The sequence below is a fragment of the Pyrus communis genome, chromosome 13 (genome assembly GCF_963583255.1).
Source record: "Pyrus communis chromosome 13, drPyrComm1.1, whole genome shotgun sequence".
In the NCBI taxonomy this organism is placed as follows: domain Eukaryota; kingdom Viridiplantae; phylum Streptophyta; class Magnoliopsida; order Rosales; family Rosaceae; genus Pyrus; species Pyrus communis.
Genome location: NC_084815.1, coordinates 9612587 through 9628472, shown reverse-complemented (window position 1 = coordinate 9628472; position 15886 = coordinate 9612587). Strand labels below are relative to the sequence as shown.

At 39.4% G+C, this 15886-nt stretch overlaps 2 non-coding genes across 2 annotated transcripts; both read left to right on the top strand.

Moving 5' to 3' along the window:
* The first annotated feature begins 5699 nt into the window (after positions 1–5699).
* LOC137714020 (small nucleolar RNA R71) lies at positions 5700–5810 on the top strand. The gene has a single exon (XR_011065363.1). It is a non-coding gene; the product is annotated as a small nucleolar RNA R71 (small nucleolar RNA).
* A 6627-nt stretch (positions 5811–12437) lies between these two features.
* Positions 12438–12548, top strand: LOC137714019 (small nucleolar RNA R71). Its single transcript, XR_011065362.1, has one exon. It is a non-coding gene; the product is annotated as a small nucleolar RNA R71 (small nucleolar RNA).
* The last annotated feature ends 3338 nt before the right edge of the window (positions 12549–15886 follow it).

The following is a 15886-nucleotide window of genomic DNA, read 5'->3' as shown; positions in this document are numbered from 1 at the left end:
ATACCAAAGTGTTCTTGAGGATCATGCTCTTCACTTGCATTTGTCTTCTTTTTCTTTGTTTTTGGCGTCCAGGACCTATGCATTAAAATGAGGGGATTTGGAACTTGTATCCACTTTGACTCTTTTTTTTTTATTTTTAGAAACTTCTTCAACATAGGTGTCCTTGGTACACGCCACAATCTTGTTCTAAGCTCAATTTACCCTTAGTCTTCATCACATTGGTATACCCCAAACTATAAGGTATGGCTTGTATGGGCTAGAATGGGTAGATTATGGTGTGGGTGATGAAAGAGTTAGGCTACAGTGTTTGGCTGCAACGAGGGTGGATGGAGCACACAAATGGGTAGGATTTAAGCCTTTTAGTAGTTAAACATGCATAGCCTAACATCATCTCATTGAGTTCATTCATGAATGATACTAAATACCTGGTATCTGCAAAGGAGAATGATTTTTAGCATCCAAACGAAATAGAATTAATGAGATCATTTAAAGTGAAAATGAAAGAAAAAGATAGGAGTAGAAACACTTTAAACCCTTTCAAAGAAGCAATTAGGCTCAAAATAACTCACTAGGGTAGTCTCCACTATTCTTCTTCCAGAATTTGAGTATGGTACCTCCATGATCATAATTTCAAGAGTTATAACTTTATAAATGACAATAAGATGCAACTCTTTTCCATAGCAACCCAATCGTTTGTTTTCAAACATAGTCCTCATATACATTCATATTAGCATGCAAAAACACTCTTAACCAAAACTAACACCTCAAACAAACACAAACACAAAACAAACCTTCCAAACCACCCCAAACCTAATCTAAACATTGTCCTCGATGTTTAAAATTGTATGCAATGCAAGTAGGCACAAAATATGGAATGGTATCAAAATAAACACAACATAAAGAAAGAACACAAACCACACTAGGTTGCCTCCTAGCAAGCTCTTTATTTAATGTCTAGGCAAGACATGGTAGCTTGTTCATGGTGTTGTAAATTCAAGAACATCTACGACTTGATACACTTGCTCTTCCTCCACTTTATCCAAGTATGGCTTCAATCGCTGCCCGTTGACTTTAAAAGAGGTGCCATTCTTCATGTTCTCTATCTCCACAGCTCCATGGGGAAATGTTTGCAGCACTTTGAATGGTCCCACCCACCTAGACTTCAATTTTCCTGGAAAAAGTCTCAAACGTGAGTCAAACAAAAGTACTTTCATACCTTGGTGAAACTCCTTCCTTAGGATGGCCTTGTCATGATAGAGCTTAGTCCGTTCCTTGTAGATTTTGGCATTCTCATATGCCTCATTTCTAAGCTCTTCCAACTCATTAAGTTGGAGCTTCCTTGCTATTCCAGCATCTTTGTAATCAAAGTTGAACTTCTTGATGGCCCAATATGCACGGTGTTCAAGCTCCATTGGCAAATGACAAGCTTTCCCAAACACAAGGCGATAAGGACTCATGCCAATGGGGGTCTTGTATGCTGTTCTATATGCCCATAGTGCATCATTTAACCTCAATGACCAATCGTTCCTTGTAGGGCTCACAGTCTTCATCAAAATGTTCTTGATCTCCCTATTGCTAATCTCCACTTGTCCTGAGGTTTGAGGATGGTACGGGGTTGCCACTTTGTGATTGATGTTGTACTTCTTCATCAAGGATTCAAAAGGTTTGTTGCAGAAATGGCTGCCACCATCACTAATAATAGCTCTTGGGGTTCCAAACCTACAAAAAATCACATCTTTAAGAAAATTCAACACAACCTTATGATCATTAGTTCTTGTAGTAATGGCTTCAACCCATTTGGATACGTAATCCACTGCCACTAATATGTATAAGTAGCCAAAAGAGGATGGAAATGGTCCCATGAAATCAATTCCCCAAACATCAAAGAGCTCCACTACCAAAATGTTGTTCAATGGCATTTCATTTCTTCGACTAATGTTCCCCATCTTCTGGCACCTATCACACTTAGAGCAAAAATGAAACGCATCTTTGAATAAAGTAGGCCAAAAGAAACCAGATTGTAAAACCTTTAGAGATGTCTTTTTGGCACCAAAATGTCCTCCACACGCCAATGTATGGCTAAATGTTAGAATGCTTTGTTGCTCACTCTCTGGGACACATCTCCTAATGATTTGATCCGGGCAGTATTTAAACAAATATGGTTCGTCCCAAACGTAGTGCTTCACCATGGCAAAGAACTTCTTTCTTTCCTGAAAAGAAAGGTCATTTCTCATTATACCACAGGCAAGATAATTCACAAAGTCCGCATACCATGGTTCTTTTTCTTGAACAACAAAGAGTTGTTCATCTGGAAATGATTCATTTAGGGGCAAAGGTTGTCCCACTCCATGGTTTTCATTAAGCCTGGACAAATGGTCAGCCACAACATTATCACTGCCCTTCTTATCTCGAATTTCCAAGTCAAACTCTTGTAGTAAGAGTATCCATCTAATCAAGCGTGGTTTAGCATCCTTCTTTGTCATCAAATACCTAATGGCTGCATGATCAGAAAACACAATAACTTTAGATCCCACAGGATATGACCTAAACTTTTCTAAGGCAAAAACAACAGCAAGCAACTCATTTTCAGTTGTGGAATAGTTAAGTTGAGCATCATGCAGAGTCCGACTTGCATAGTAGATCACATGTGGAAGCTTGTTCACCCTTTGCCCTAAAACTGCACCAACAGCATAGTCAGAGGCATCACACATTAATTCAAAAGGTAACGACCAATCTGGTGCCATAATAATAGGGGCCGAGGTTAGTTCTTTTTTCAAAGTATTGAATGCATCCATACAAGCCTTATCAAAATGAAATACAACATCTTTAGCTAACAGATTGCATAATGGACGAGTGATCATTGAAAGTTCTTAATGAAACGACGATAAAAACCCGCATGGCCCAAAAAACTTCTTACTCACTTCACAGTGGTGGGGGCTACCATATTGGTGATGACGTCAATTTTGGCTTTGTCTACCTCCATTCCTTTGCTAGAGATTACATGCCCCAACACAATTCCTTGTTTTACCATAAATTGGCACTTTTCCCAATTGAGAACCAAATTTGTTTCCTGACATCTTTGAAGTACTAAAGAGAGATGGTTAAGACATTCATCAAAAGAGGAACCAAACACTGAGAAGTCATCCATAAATACCTCAATGAATCTTTCTACCATGTCAGAAAAAATGGCCAACATGCATCTTTGGAATGTTGCTGGAGCATTGCAAAGTCCAAAAGGCATTCTCCGGTATGTAAATGTGCCAAAGGGGCAAGTAAAGGTTGTTTTCTCTTGATCCTCCGGAGCGATTGCAATTTGATTGTAACCTGAGTATCCATCCAGAAAACAATAATGTGAGTAACCTGCCAATCGCTCAAGCATTTGATCTATGAAAGGCATAGGAAAGTAATCTTTTCTAGTGCTAGAATTCAACTTCCTGTAATCGGTGCAAACACGCCAACTGGCCGTGGGCTTTGTGGGCACAAGCTCATTGTTTTCATTCCTCATCACAGTGATTCCCACATTCTTAGGAACCACTTGAATAGCACTCACCCATTTGCTATCAGAAATGGGATATATGATCCCCACATCTAACAATTTCAACACCTCATTCCTAACAACCTCCTTCATGTGTGGATTGAGTCTTCTTTGTGGCTCACGGGTTGACTTTGCCCTTTCCTCCAAAAGAATCTTATGCATGCACATGGTAAGGCTTATTCCCTTGATATCTGCAATAGACCAACCAAAAACTGATTTGAACTCTTTTAACACCCTAATTAGTTTATCTTCTTCATTTGGGGTGAGATCAGAAGCTATGATAATTGGAAGAGTTTCAAATTCAGCTAGATATGCATATTTTAGATGTGGTGGAAGTGGTTTAAGTTCAAGTTTTGGTGCCTTAATAGTGGAAGGAGTTAGATGTGACATTGATGGTTCTAAAGGCTCTACAATAGGTGAAACATTCAAAGGATACAATGCCAATGCTTCCAAGGCAGCTACTTCTTCCATGAGTGCATCTTCTTCATCAAACTCATCTTGAGATTGACTCAAAACAGTTTGTAAGGGTTCATTCGATTGTGCCTGCAAGAACTTAGAGAATACAAGTGAATCAAGCACATCAATGGCATAACAATCAAGAGATGAAGAAGGATGAGCAAGAGATTCAAACACTTTGAATTGAACTGTCTCTCCTAACACTGTCATAGTGAGGAGTCCATTTTGCACATCAATGATGGTCTTGGCCGTGGCCATGAAGGGTCTCCCAAGCAATATAGGCAACTCACGATCATGTATAGGAGCTTCTTCCATGTCCAACACTACAAAATCTGCAGGCAATATTAGTTTATCAACTTGAACTAGGATATCTTCAACTATACCTCTTGGATATTTAACTGATCTGTCTGCAAGTTGTAATGAAATGGTGGTGGCTTTCAAATCTCCCAAACCTAGTTGAAGGTACACTGAATAAGGCATTAAGTTGATGCTAGCACCCAAATCAAGCATTGCCTTCTCTACTTTCTTGTCCCCTATGGTGATGTTGATAGAGAAACTGCCTGGATCCTTGAGCTTTGGTGGAAGTTTTCTTTGCAAAACTGCACTCACATTCTTAGACACCACAACCTTCTCATGTGGTCCATACTTCCTCGTATAGCTGTTTAACTCCTTGAAGAACTTCCCATATGCCGGCATGTTCCTAATGACATCAAGCAAAGGTAAATTAACATTCACTTTGCTTAGTATATCAAAAATCTCTTTAAATGACTTATCCTGCTTGCTCTTGGCAAGTCTTCCAGGGAATGGTATTGGTGGAGTGTAAGGTTTCTCGGCCTTGTGAAGATTTGGTGCTTCTAGTGAGGAAGTGGCATGGCTTGGTTCCTCAATTGATTTCTCATTGTCTCCTTGAGTGACACCTGCATTCACATGATCATATTCATTAGTAACTTCATTGCCAACTCTATTATCAATAACCTTACCACTTCTAAGTGTAGTGATTGCTTTGGCTTGCTCTTGGTTCCTTTGGAGTATCACGGGTTGGCTTGGAAATTTCCCAACCTCTCTTTGGTTCAAGGCATCTGCAATCTGCCCCAATTGTGTCTCCATTTTGGTTAGGGCTGCTGAATGTTGTTGGAGAGTGCTATTTGTGGAATGTTGGAATTGCAAAGTGTTTTGGGCTAACAACTTAACCGTATCCTCAAGGGTAGTGGCAGGTTTTGGTTGGAAAGTTTGGAATTGATTGTTGTTCTTCCATGAAAGGTTGGGATGGTCTCTCCAACTCGGGTTATATGTATTGGAATACATATCATTCCTTGGTCTTTGATTGTAAGAATTCATTAGGTTCACTTGCTCTTGAACATACTCGGGATAAGCCTCCCTAGATGGACATTGGTGAGTAGGATGGCTTGGTATGTTGCAAATGGCACACACTTCATTTGTTTTTGGCACCATGTTGAGCACGGATTCAAGCTTCCTTTCTAGGTTAGCTACCTGCAACAAAAGCTCATGATTAGAACTTGTTTCATAGACTCCAACTTTCTTACCCCTTAAATCTTTGTGTTGAGCATTAGACCCCAACATCTCATAAATGTTATATGACTCTTGAGCATTCTTTTTCTTCAATGCTCCACCTGCTGCATTATCAACAGTTGATTGACAAGTTTGGGTTAGTCCATCATAGAAAATTTGCATTTGTAAGTGAAAAGGTAACCCATGGTGTGGACATTGTATCAAGAGGCCTTTAAAACGCTCCCAACACTCATTGAAAGGTTCTCCATCATCTTGTTTGAAGTTGAAGATTTGTCCCCTTAATGTGGCTGTCTTTTGAGTGGAAAAGAACTTCTCCAAGAACTTCTTAGCCACGGCATCCCATGTGGTGAGGGAACCTGGTGTTAGAGTCATCAACCAACTCTTGGCCTTATCTTTCAAGGTGTAAGGAAACACTCTCATCCTCAAATTCGCTTCACTCACTCCCTGCAAAGGTAAACCACTCACAACATTGTAAAATTCTTTAATATGAGCTAAAGGGTCTTCATTAGGTAAGCCATAAAATGAGGGAAACATATGAAAATGTGAAGATTTGAGATCATAGTTTCTAGCTTCTGTGGGCAGCAAGATGCATGAAGGTGAATTTGGTATGATTGGTTGAGCAAAGTTGTGACATCCCGTCCCGGAAATATCGAAACGTACATTTGAAATTACAATTTTACCCCTAGTTCGTTACAGTTACGTGTTGTGTTGTGTGGTGTAGTGTTGTAGGACCACACACACACTCACACACTCTCTTTCTCTCCCGTGATTCCCTCTCCCTCTGTCTCTTTTCTGTCTCTCTCTCTCTCTCTCTCTCTCTCTCCCAAGCTCCGTTCTTTCTTCTTCTTCCTTCTGAAAACGTACGGACGACACACAAATCACCCAAACCTTGATGGATCGAAGAAACTAAGGACACCATCGAACTCGTGAAGCTCGTACGAGTGCAACCATACCATTTTCAGGTGAGAAATCCTTCGTTTTCATGTCGATTCGAGGTAATCCGATTTAGGTACTATTCATGCAAACTTAAACTAGCTTGTTTTTGGGATTTTGAAGCTTGTAGATGTCTTAGTGAGGTCCTAAGGAGCCTCGGAGTACTTCGTTGGAGAAATTTGGACATCGGGAAAGCTTGGTTCAAAGTTGGCCGGAACTTTCGAGGGGTTTTCCGGCGAATCCACGGCGAGTTAGGGGTCAAGGCAGGTATGGATGTGTTCGTCTCGTCAATACCTTCATTTTGATATATAGTACGTCGAAAATGGTTAAGAAATGAAGAAGTTATGACACTTTGAAATTTACCCAGAAATTCCGGCAAAACACCCACCGCCGGCGAAACCAGTCCGGCGACGCGAGGAAGAAGACGCGCGCGTGGGCAGCGCATGAACAGGGCGCGTGGGAGCGCGTGAGAGCTCCAAATTGAGTTCTGAAAATTGTCACGCGTTCGTGACGTCATGTAGATCACCGTGGTATATTCATACACCCAAATTGAGCAACGTATGAGAAAGTTATGGACGAATGTTTGGTGTATGTGCGTTAAATAACGTCAATTTGGTTACTTTTTGTATAGGTGAAAATTATACAGAGGAAGAATGTAACCAAGCTAGGGGAGGTTCAGGGACCTATGAGACGTCGATGTGATCAGTGAGTGGGCAGTTATTTTTCAGTATATATATTTATATACGTATGCTTGACGTATTTCCCAGAAAACGTATTTTAAAAGAAATACGAATTATATATCCTGTCATATATGCATCATATTTTAATATGTGCATTACCATAATTATGCATACTGTTGCATGGTGCTGAGGAGGCCCAGGTAAGTGCCAGGTAAGTGGTATTCATGTCGTTATGTAATAGTAGTTTGAGATGCTTAGAGAGCTCATAATCTGCACCCCCGGTGTTAGTGCTCCCGCCCAGAGAGGGGCAGAGTCCTTCACGTGTATGTTCACCAGCACCACACGCTCGCCTTGGATCCAAGTTAGGTGCAAGCCTTGTCGTGCAGACCACATTAGGTGGTTCCGACTCGTAGGTGACCCGCGATTATTCGCACAGTCTTCACGTGATCGTAGCACTAGAGCGTATATATTACACCCAGTCCTGTCGTACAGACCACGTTAGGTGGTTCCGACTCGTGTACAGATTCAGATGTTGAGTTGAGATTGGAGCTCTATATGCAGCGGTACATGTCACGTTAGGTGACTCCCGGCTGCCAGATTATATGTTATTGATGTGAATTATGCTTGAGCATTTACATTTATTATGAGATTCTAATGTGGCATATTCTCAAGCATGAATGGCATATTCTCAAGCATGAATGGCATATTTTGGAGCATGTTTGGCATATTTGTACATACGTATATATGTTTATTTTCTGGGAAATTATACTTGTTTTACGGCGAGGGGTTACAAAGTTTTGAGAAGTGTTTGGATTTGGAAAAGAATTGTTTTGCTGACCCACTCAACTTTGTTTTGCGCCCCTCCAGGTTTAAGATATCAAAGCTTGGTGGCTACGAGGAATCCAACGGTGTTCTGACAGAATGGACCAAATAAGGACTCACCTTCGGGTGTTTCATTTTAGAAGTTGTATATTTTAAAGCTTCCGTACTGTGTAAATGGTTACGTCACTCTCACGTGACGGCCAGCATGCCCTCCTTCGGGACGGGGTGTGTCAAAAGTCCTCCAAAGCTCGAAGTTCATCTTCGTTGCCCGCCATCTCTTCTTCTCTTTCCCAATTAAATTGCTCAGATTCTTTACTTGTTGAACTAGGTGAATTCCCTTCCACTTCCTCACGGCTAAAGGATGAACTTGATGGCACAAAATTGTCCAAAGTGTGGCCCTTCAACCGTTCAATTCTTTGGCCTAACTCAACAAGTTTATTTGACATATACTACCTGAAATAAAATAACACAAGTGTGAATGAAAATCTACTAGCAAACAACAATGAAATGAACAAAAATAAACTTAAAAACGTTTGAAAGGACTCAAAGGACTCAAAACAGATTCACAAGACTCAAAACAAGCTAAAAACTCTCAAAACTGCCTAAAAACACAAACTGGGCAGTTTTGACACTAAACTCAATTTTGGACGAAAATTAGGTTTGAGCTTGACTCAAAATGCTTCAAAACACAAGATAAGACAGATTCTAAGCCTAAAACTTAACAAAATATGGGGACAAATTGTATTTGGACGAAATGCAATTAAATGGACAGATTATAACGAAAGCAGATTGTAAAGCAAATTGATGTAAACCAATGGATAATGGAATGGCTAAGGGATTCTTTTCCACACATGAAATGTATGCAACTTAAATCAACTTCCAGTTATCAATTTGACAAGTTATGAACCTTGACACTAATCAAAATAGCAAACAAGCAAACAAGCAATTACAAGGGACTGAAATCAGTCCCCGACAACGGCGCCATTTTTGTTGATGTATAATTCCTTCCTAATGCTAGAATATATTTAGTATAATGGCACAAGCAAGGGTGTCGAATCCGCAGGGACTAATTGGACCTATGTAACTACTTGTTTTGCAAGAACTCTAAGAAATGAATCAAACTAAACAAACTAGGCAGATTTGGAAATGAATCAAACTAGTCTAAATAGACAGATTTGTTGTTGTAACTTGAAAGCATGAGAAAATGAAGTAAACACAAATAAATGAATCAACAACTAATGTAATGGGATAGTATCAATGGAAATGAAGCTAGGGATTCGGTTTCACCATTGCTCAACTAAGTCCATGTTTGTCAAGTTAGTTTGTACTCATTCATCTACCTATTTCTTGAGTTTGTTTCACTTGGATATGATCAACCATATGATGTGTGGATTTGATCAAATGTCTCTAATCATGAACCTAATTGTGATGTGCAACTTTGGTTCATAATCAAGATTATGTAATGTACAAGAAACTTTCATAAAACCAAAGGGAATAACTCGGCAGGATGTGTGCTAAACACTCCCTTCATTCATTCACATATCTACCAAGATTATGCATGATGTATGTTCTAATCTTGGCTACACAACTTTGTGATTAATTCAAATGATGATCAAACATTAAAATCAACACACTAAGTCACCATTAAAACAGAAAATGAAACAAGAAATAGATGGACAAACTGAGCATTCTAACTTAATTACATGGCAAACTTTGCAAGGTTACATCGAATCCCTAGAGGAAGATTAGTTACACTTCATGTTTACAAAGGTTTAACATAAAAATAAATAACATGAGTGAACATAAGATTAAGAAGGAGAAACCCTTGAAGCAAAACTGATGTTGAAGTCCTTGAAGAGTTCCTTGGTGTTGCTTCTCCAAATGTAGTGCGGATGAAGGTAAAATGGCTTGGTTGAATGGTTTCTGCCCTTGGGACAGAAAATGGACAGAGAATGGAGTGAAATGGGAGAGGTTATGGGTGTGTAATGGACTGGTTGAAGAACAGGTTCTGTGAATGGTAGAGAAAATGGACAGTTTCTGTGAAAGGAAAGGAATGTCGAATGCAATGGAATGGGGAGGGAGAATGAGTGTGGATGATGATCAGAAGTGGTGCAAGAATGGTGTGTGTAATAGAATAATTCCGAAAGAGAAATGAGTGAGTCTCCCTTAGTGAATTTCTGAATCTGGCTCTAACATTCAGATTGGATCTCAATCTGCACAAGTGAGATGGAATAGCATCCAATGAGCTGGAATTGAATGGGTTTCTGAGGTGTTGGTCCCACGGCATGGACAGGGTCTGCAAGTGTGTGGTTTGTTTAATCAAAATGCATGTGTCCCTGCTGCAACAAGTGAGTGGAATCTGCAAAGGTGAATTGTTTGTACAAATTCTGGAAAGGTGAAGAGAGCACACGGCATGGAATGATGGAATGAGTGAATTTCTGGAATAAAGGATGCAAGGAATGGACATGATCTGCAGGTATGTGGTATATTTAATCAAGATGCATGTGGAATGTCTGCAAGCATGAAGTGGGGAACCTGAAATTGGTTATAATAATCTGGAAATGGTATGGAATTGCACGGGATGGACATGAAGGAGTAGGAAATGCAAAGGTGATCTGTTTAGGTGTTGGGAATGCATGTGAGTGCTCGGCAAGGTGTTTGAACATGCATGTGAATGCATGTTTTGGTGTTGAAACCACATAATCTGACTTCAATGCTTGTTTTATTTAGAATCACTCAATATAGCCGAATTGCACCACTTAACACTTCCACATCATTTCCTGAAATTCCAGCATTCAAACATCTCCTAGGTTCTTCATTTGGACTTCAATTTAAATCCCTAGAATCCTCTCCATGTTTGGAATAATGCTCAGCTACCAAAAGGAATGGTTTTTACTTCATTTGCCTTCCCTTTGATCAAAATACACACTTGACTGCACACTAACACCAAATAATGTAAAATGCAACTAGTTTAATCCAAAAACAATACAAAAACGCCAAATAAGAAAGATATACATGCATGCAAAATATGACTTATCATCTCCCAAGTAATATTGGCAACTCACGATCATGTATAGGAGCTTCTTCCATGTCCAACACTACAAAATCTGCAGGCAAGATTAGTTTATCAACTTGGACTAGAATATCTTCTACTATACCTCTTGGATATTTCACGGATCTGTCTGCAAGTTGTAATGAAATGGTGGTGGCTTTCAAATCTCCCAAACCTAGTTGAAGGTACACTGAATAAGGCATTAAGTTGATGCTAGCACCCAAATCAAGCATTGCCTTCTCTACTTTCTTGTCCCCTATAGTGATGTTGATAGAGAAACTTCCGGGATCCTTGAGCTTTGGTGGAAGTTTTCTTTGCAAAACTGCACTCACATTCTCAGACACCACAACCTTCTCATGTGGTCCATACTTCCTTTTATAGCTGTTTAACTCCTTGAAGAACTTCCCATATGCCGGCATGTTCCTAATGACATCAAGCAAAGGTAAGTTAACATTCACTTTGCTTAGTATATCAAAAATCTCCTTAAATGACTTATCCTGCTTGCTCTTGGCAAGTCTTCCAGGGAATGGTATTGGTGGAGTGTATGGTTTCTCGGCCTTGTGAAGATTTGGTGCTTCAAATGAGGAAGTAGCATGGCTTGGTTCCTCATTTGGTTTCTCATTGTCTCCTTGAGTAACACCTGCATTCACATGATCATATTCATTAGTAATTTCCTTGCCAACTCTATTATCAATAACCTTACCACTTCTAAGTGTAGTGATTGCTTTGGCTTGCTCTTGGTTCCTTTGGAGTATCACGGGTTGGCTTGGAAACTTCCCAACCTCTCTTTGGTTCAAGGCATCTGCAATCTGCCCCAATTGTGTCTCCATTTTGGTTAGGGCTGCCGAATGTTGTTGGAGAGTGCTATTTGTGGAATGTTGGAATTGCAAAGTGTTTTGGGCTAACAACTTAACCGTATCCTCAAGGGTAGTGGCAGGTTTTGGTTGGAAAGTTTGGAATTGATTGTTGTTCTTCCATGAAAGGTTGGGATGATCTCTCCAACTCGGGTTATATGTATTGGAATACATATCATTCCTTGGTCTTTGATTGTAAGAATTCATAAGGTTCACTTGCTCTTGAACATACTCGGGGTAAGCCTCCCTAGATGGACATTGGTGAGTAGGATGGCTTGGTATGTTGCAAATGGCACACACTTCATTTGCTTTTGGCACCATGTTGAGCACGGATTCAAGCTTCCTTTCTAGGTTAGCTACCTGCAACAAAAGCTCATGATTAGAACTTGTTTCATAGACTCCAACTTTCTTACCCCTTAAATCTTTGTGTTGAGCATTAGATCCCAACATCTCATAAATGTTATGACTCTTGAGCATTCTTTTTCTTCAATGCTCCACCTGCTGCATTATCAACAGTTGATTGACAAGTTTGGGTTAGTCCATCATAGAAAATTTGCATTTGTAAGTGAAAAGGTAACCCATGGTGTGGACATTGTATCAAGAGGCCTTTAAAACGCTCCCAACACTCATTGAAAGGTTCTCCATCATCTTGTTTGAAGTTGAAGATTTGTCCCCTTAATGTGGCTGTCTTTTGAGTGGAAAAGAACTTCTCCAAGAACTTTTTAGCCACGGCATCCCATGTAGTGAGGGAACCTGGTGTTAGAGTCATCAACCAACTCTTGGCCTTATCTTTCAAGGTGTAAGGAAACACCCTCATCCTCAAATTTGCTTCACTTACTCCCTGCAAAGGTAAACCACTCACAACATTGTAAAACTCTTTAATATGAGCTAAAGGGTCTTCATTAGGTAAGCCATAAAATGAAGGAAACATATGGAAATGTGAAGATTTGAGATCATAGTTTCTAGCTTCTGTGGGCAGCAAGATGCATGAAGGTGAATTTGGTATGATTGGTTGAGCAAAGTCCTCCAAAGCTCGAAGTTCATCTTCGTTGCCCGCCATCTCTTCTTCTCTTTCCCAATTAAATTGCTCAGATTCTTTACTTGTTGAACTAGGTGAATTCCCTTCCTCTTCCTCACGGCTAAAGGATGAACTTGATGGCACAAAGTTGTCCAAAGTGTGGCCCTTCAACCGTTCAATTCTTTGGCCTAACTCAACAAGTCTATTTGACATATACTACCTGAAATAAAATAACACAAGTGTGAATGAAAATCTACTAGCAAACAACAATGAAATGAACAAAAATAAACTTAAAAACGTTTGAAAGGACTCAAAGGACTCAAAACAGATTCACAAGACTCAAAACAAGCTAAAAACTCTCAAAACTGCCTAAAAACACAAACTGGGCAGTTTTGACACTAAACTCAACTTTGGACGAAAATTAGGTTTGGGCTTGACTCAAAATGCTTCAAAACACAAGATAAGACAGATTCTAAGCTTAAGACTTAACAAAATATGGGGGGGAATTTGTATTTGGACGAAATTTAATTAAATGGACATATTGTAAAGAAAACAGATTGTAAAGCAAATTGATGTAAACCAATGGTTAATGGAGTGGCTAAGGGATTCCTCTCTACTCACGAAATATATGCAACTTAAACCAACTTCCAGTTATCAATTCGACAAGTTATGAACCTTGACACTAATCAAAATAGCAAACAAGCAAACAAGCAATTACAAGGGACTGAAATCAGTCCCCGGCAACGGCGCCATTTTTGTTGATGTAATATTCCTTCCTAATGCTAGAATATGTTTAGTATAATGGCACAAGCAAGGGTGTCGAATCCACAGGGACTAATTGGACCTATGTAATTACTTGTTTTGCAAGAATTCTAAGAAATGAATCGAACTAACCAAAACTCGGCAGATTAAGAATTGAATCAACTAGTCTAAATAGGCAGATTTGTTGTTGTAATTTGAAAGTATAAGAAAGTGAAGTAAACACAAATAAATGACTCAACAACTAATAAAATGAGATAGTACCAATGGAGATGAAGCTAGGGATTCGGTTTCACCATTGCTAAACCAAGTCCATGTTTGTTAAGTTAGTTTGTACTCATTCATCTACCTATTTCTTGAGTTTGTTTCACTTGGACATGATCAACCATATGATGTGTGGGTTTGATCAAATGTCTCTAATCATGAACCTAGTTGTGATGTGCAATTTTGGTTCATAATCAAGAGTATGTAATGCACAAGAAACTTTCATAAAACCAAAGGGAAAAACTCGGCAGGATGTTTGCTAAACATTCCCTTCATTCATTCACATATCTACCAAGATTATGCATGATGTGTGCTTTAATCTTGGCTACACAACTTAGTGATTAATTCAAATGATGATCAAACATTAAAATCAACACACTAAGTTACCATTAAATCAGAGAATGAAACAAGAAATAGATGGACAAACTGAGCATTCTAACTTAATTACATGGCAAACTTTGCAAGGTTACATCGAATCCCTAGAGGAGGATTAGTTACAATTCATGTTTACGAAAGATTTAACATAAAAATATAAAACATGAATGAACATAGAATTAATAAGAAGAAACCCTTGAAGCAAAAACTGAGGTTGAATTCCTTGAAGAGTGCCTTCGGTGTTGGTGTTCCAAATGTGGTGCGGATGAAGGTATATTGGTTATGGTTGAATGGTTTCTGCCCTTGGGACAGAAATGGAGAGAAAATGAAGTGAAATGGGAGAGGTTTTTGCGTGTGTAATGGACTGAAAAATGAATAAGAACCTGCGGCACCCCCTCTTGGTGAAGTGAGACTTGTTTTATAGAAAGGAATGTGTCCCCAACATTCAGATTGGATCTGGAATTTGTTTAACTCAGATGGCAGAGCATAAGTCAGCTGGAATGATGGGTTTCTGAGGTAGTGGACGCATGGCATGGACAAGATCTGCAAGTATGTGTTAATGTATTTAAAGAAGCATGTGCCCTTGCTGCAACAAGTGAGTGGAACCTGCAAAGGTGAATTGGAGCACCAGAAATTGTTTGTACAAATCTGGAAATGGGAATAAAGCACACGGCATGAACAAGGAATGAGTGATTTTCTGGAATAATGGGTGAATAACAAAAGGGAAATGTGCAAGCATGTGGATTTCTGCAAAGATGAAGTATGAGGAAGGTAATGGAATGCACGGAATGAATGTTATCATGCATGTTTGGTGTTTAGAAGTGTATAATCTGATTTGCAATCATATGGGAGTGCACGGCCAGGTTGTGATCATGGTGAAAATGTGGCTGAGTAGATTAAGTAATGGAAGTGGATGGTTTTGGTGCACAAGGGAGATGGACAAGTAGTGGAATGCACGGCCAAGGTTGTGAACATGCATGTGAATGCATGTTTTGGTGTTGGAACCACATAATTGACTTCAATGTTTTTGCCTTGTTTAAAATCACCCAATATGGCCGAATTGCATCTCTTAACACTTCACATCTTTTCTGGAATGTTTTTACTTCATTTGCTTTCCCTTTGATCCAAATTCACACTTGGCTGCACACTAACACCAAATAATGTAAAATGCAACTAGTTCAATCTAAAACAATCACAAAGACGCCAAATAAGGAGGATATAAATGCATGCAAAGTGTGACTTATCAGGAGATGAACCCCGTAGTGATAGGAGCATATTCATGCGACTTAAATGGCTTGTTCTCGTGCATTTACGTTATGTTTCTTTAGTTATTTTAGTACTTTAAACTATTTTCGTGTGTTTGTAGGTCCAAAGGGGTAAAGGAGCAAAAAGATGCATTTTGGGGACTTTTGGAACACTTTTGGGCTAAGGATGGATAGCTTATGCTTGGAGCCAAAGTGTTGGACGAAATTGAAGACCTAATTGAAGACCAAAGTGTTGGAACCTTGTTCCCTTTAGTTTTAGGACATTTAAACCTTTCCTAATCCCAATCATGCCATGCATTCACACCATTCTCTCCCAAAACCGTGCATCTCCACAATCCCATTC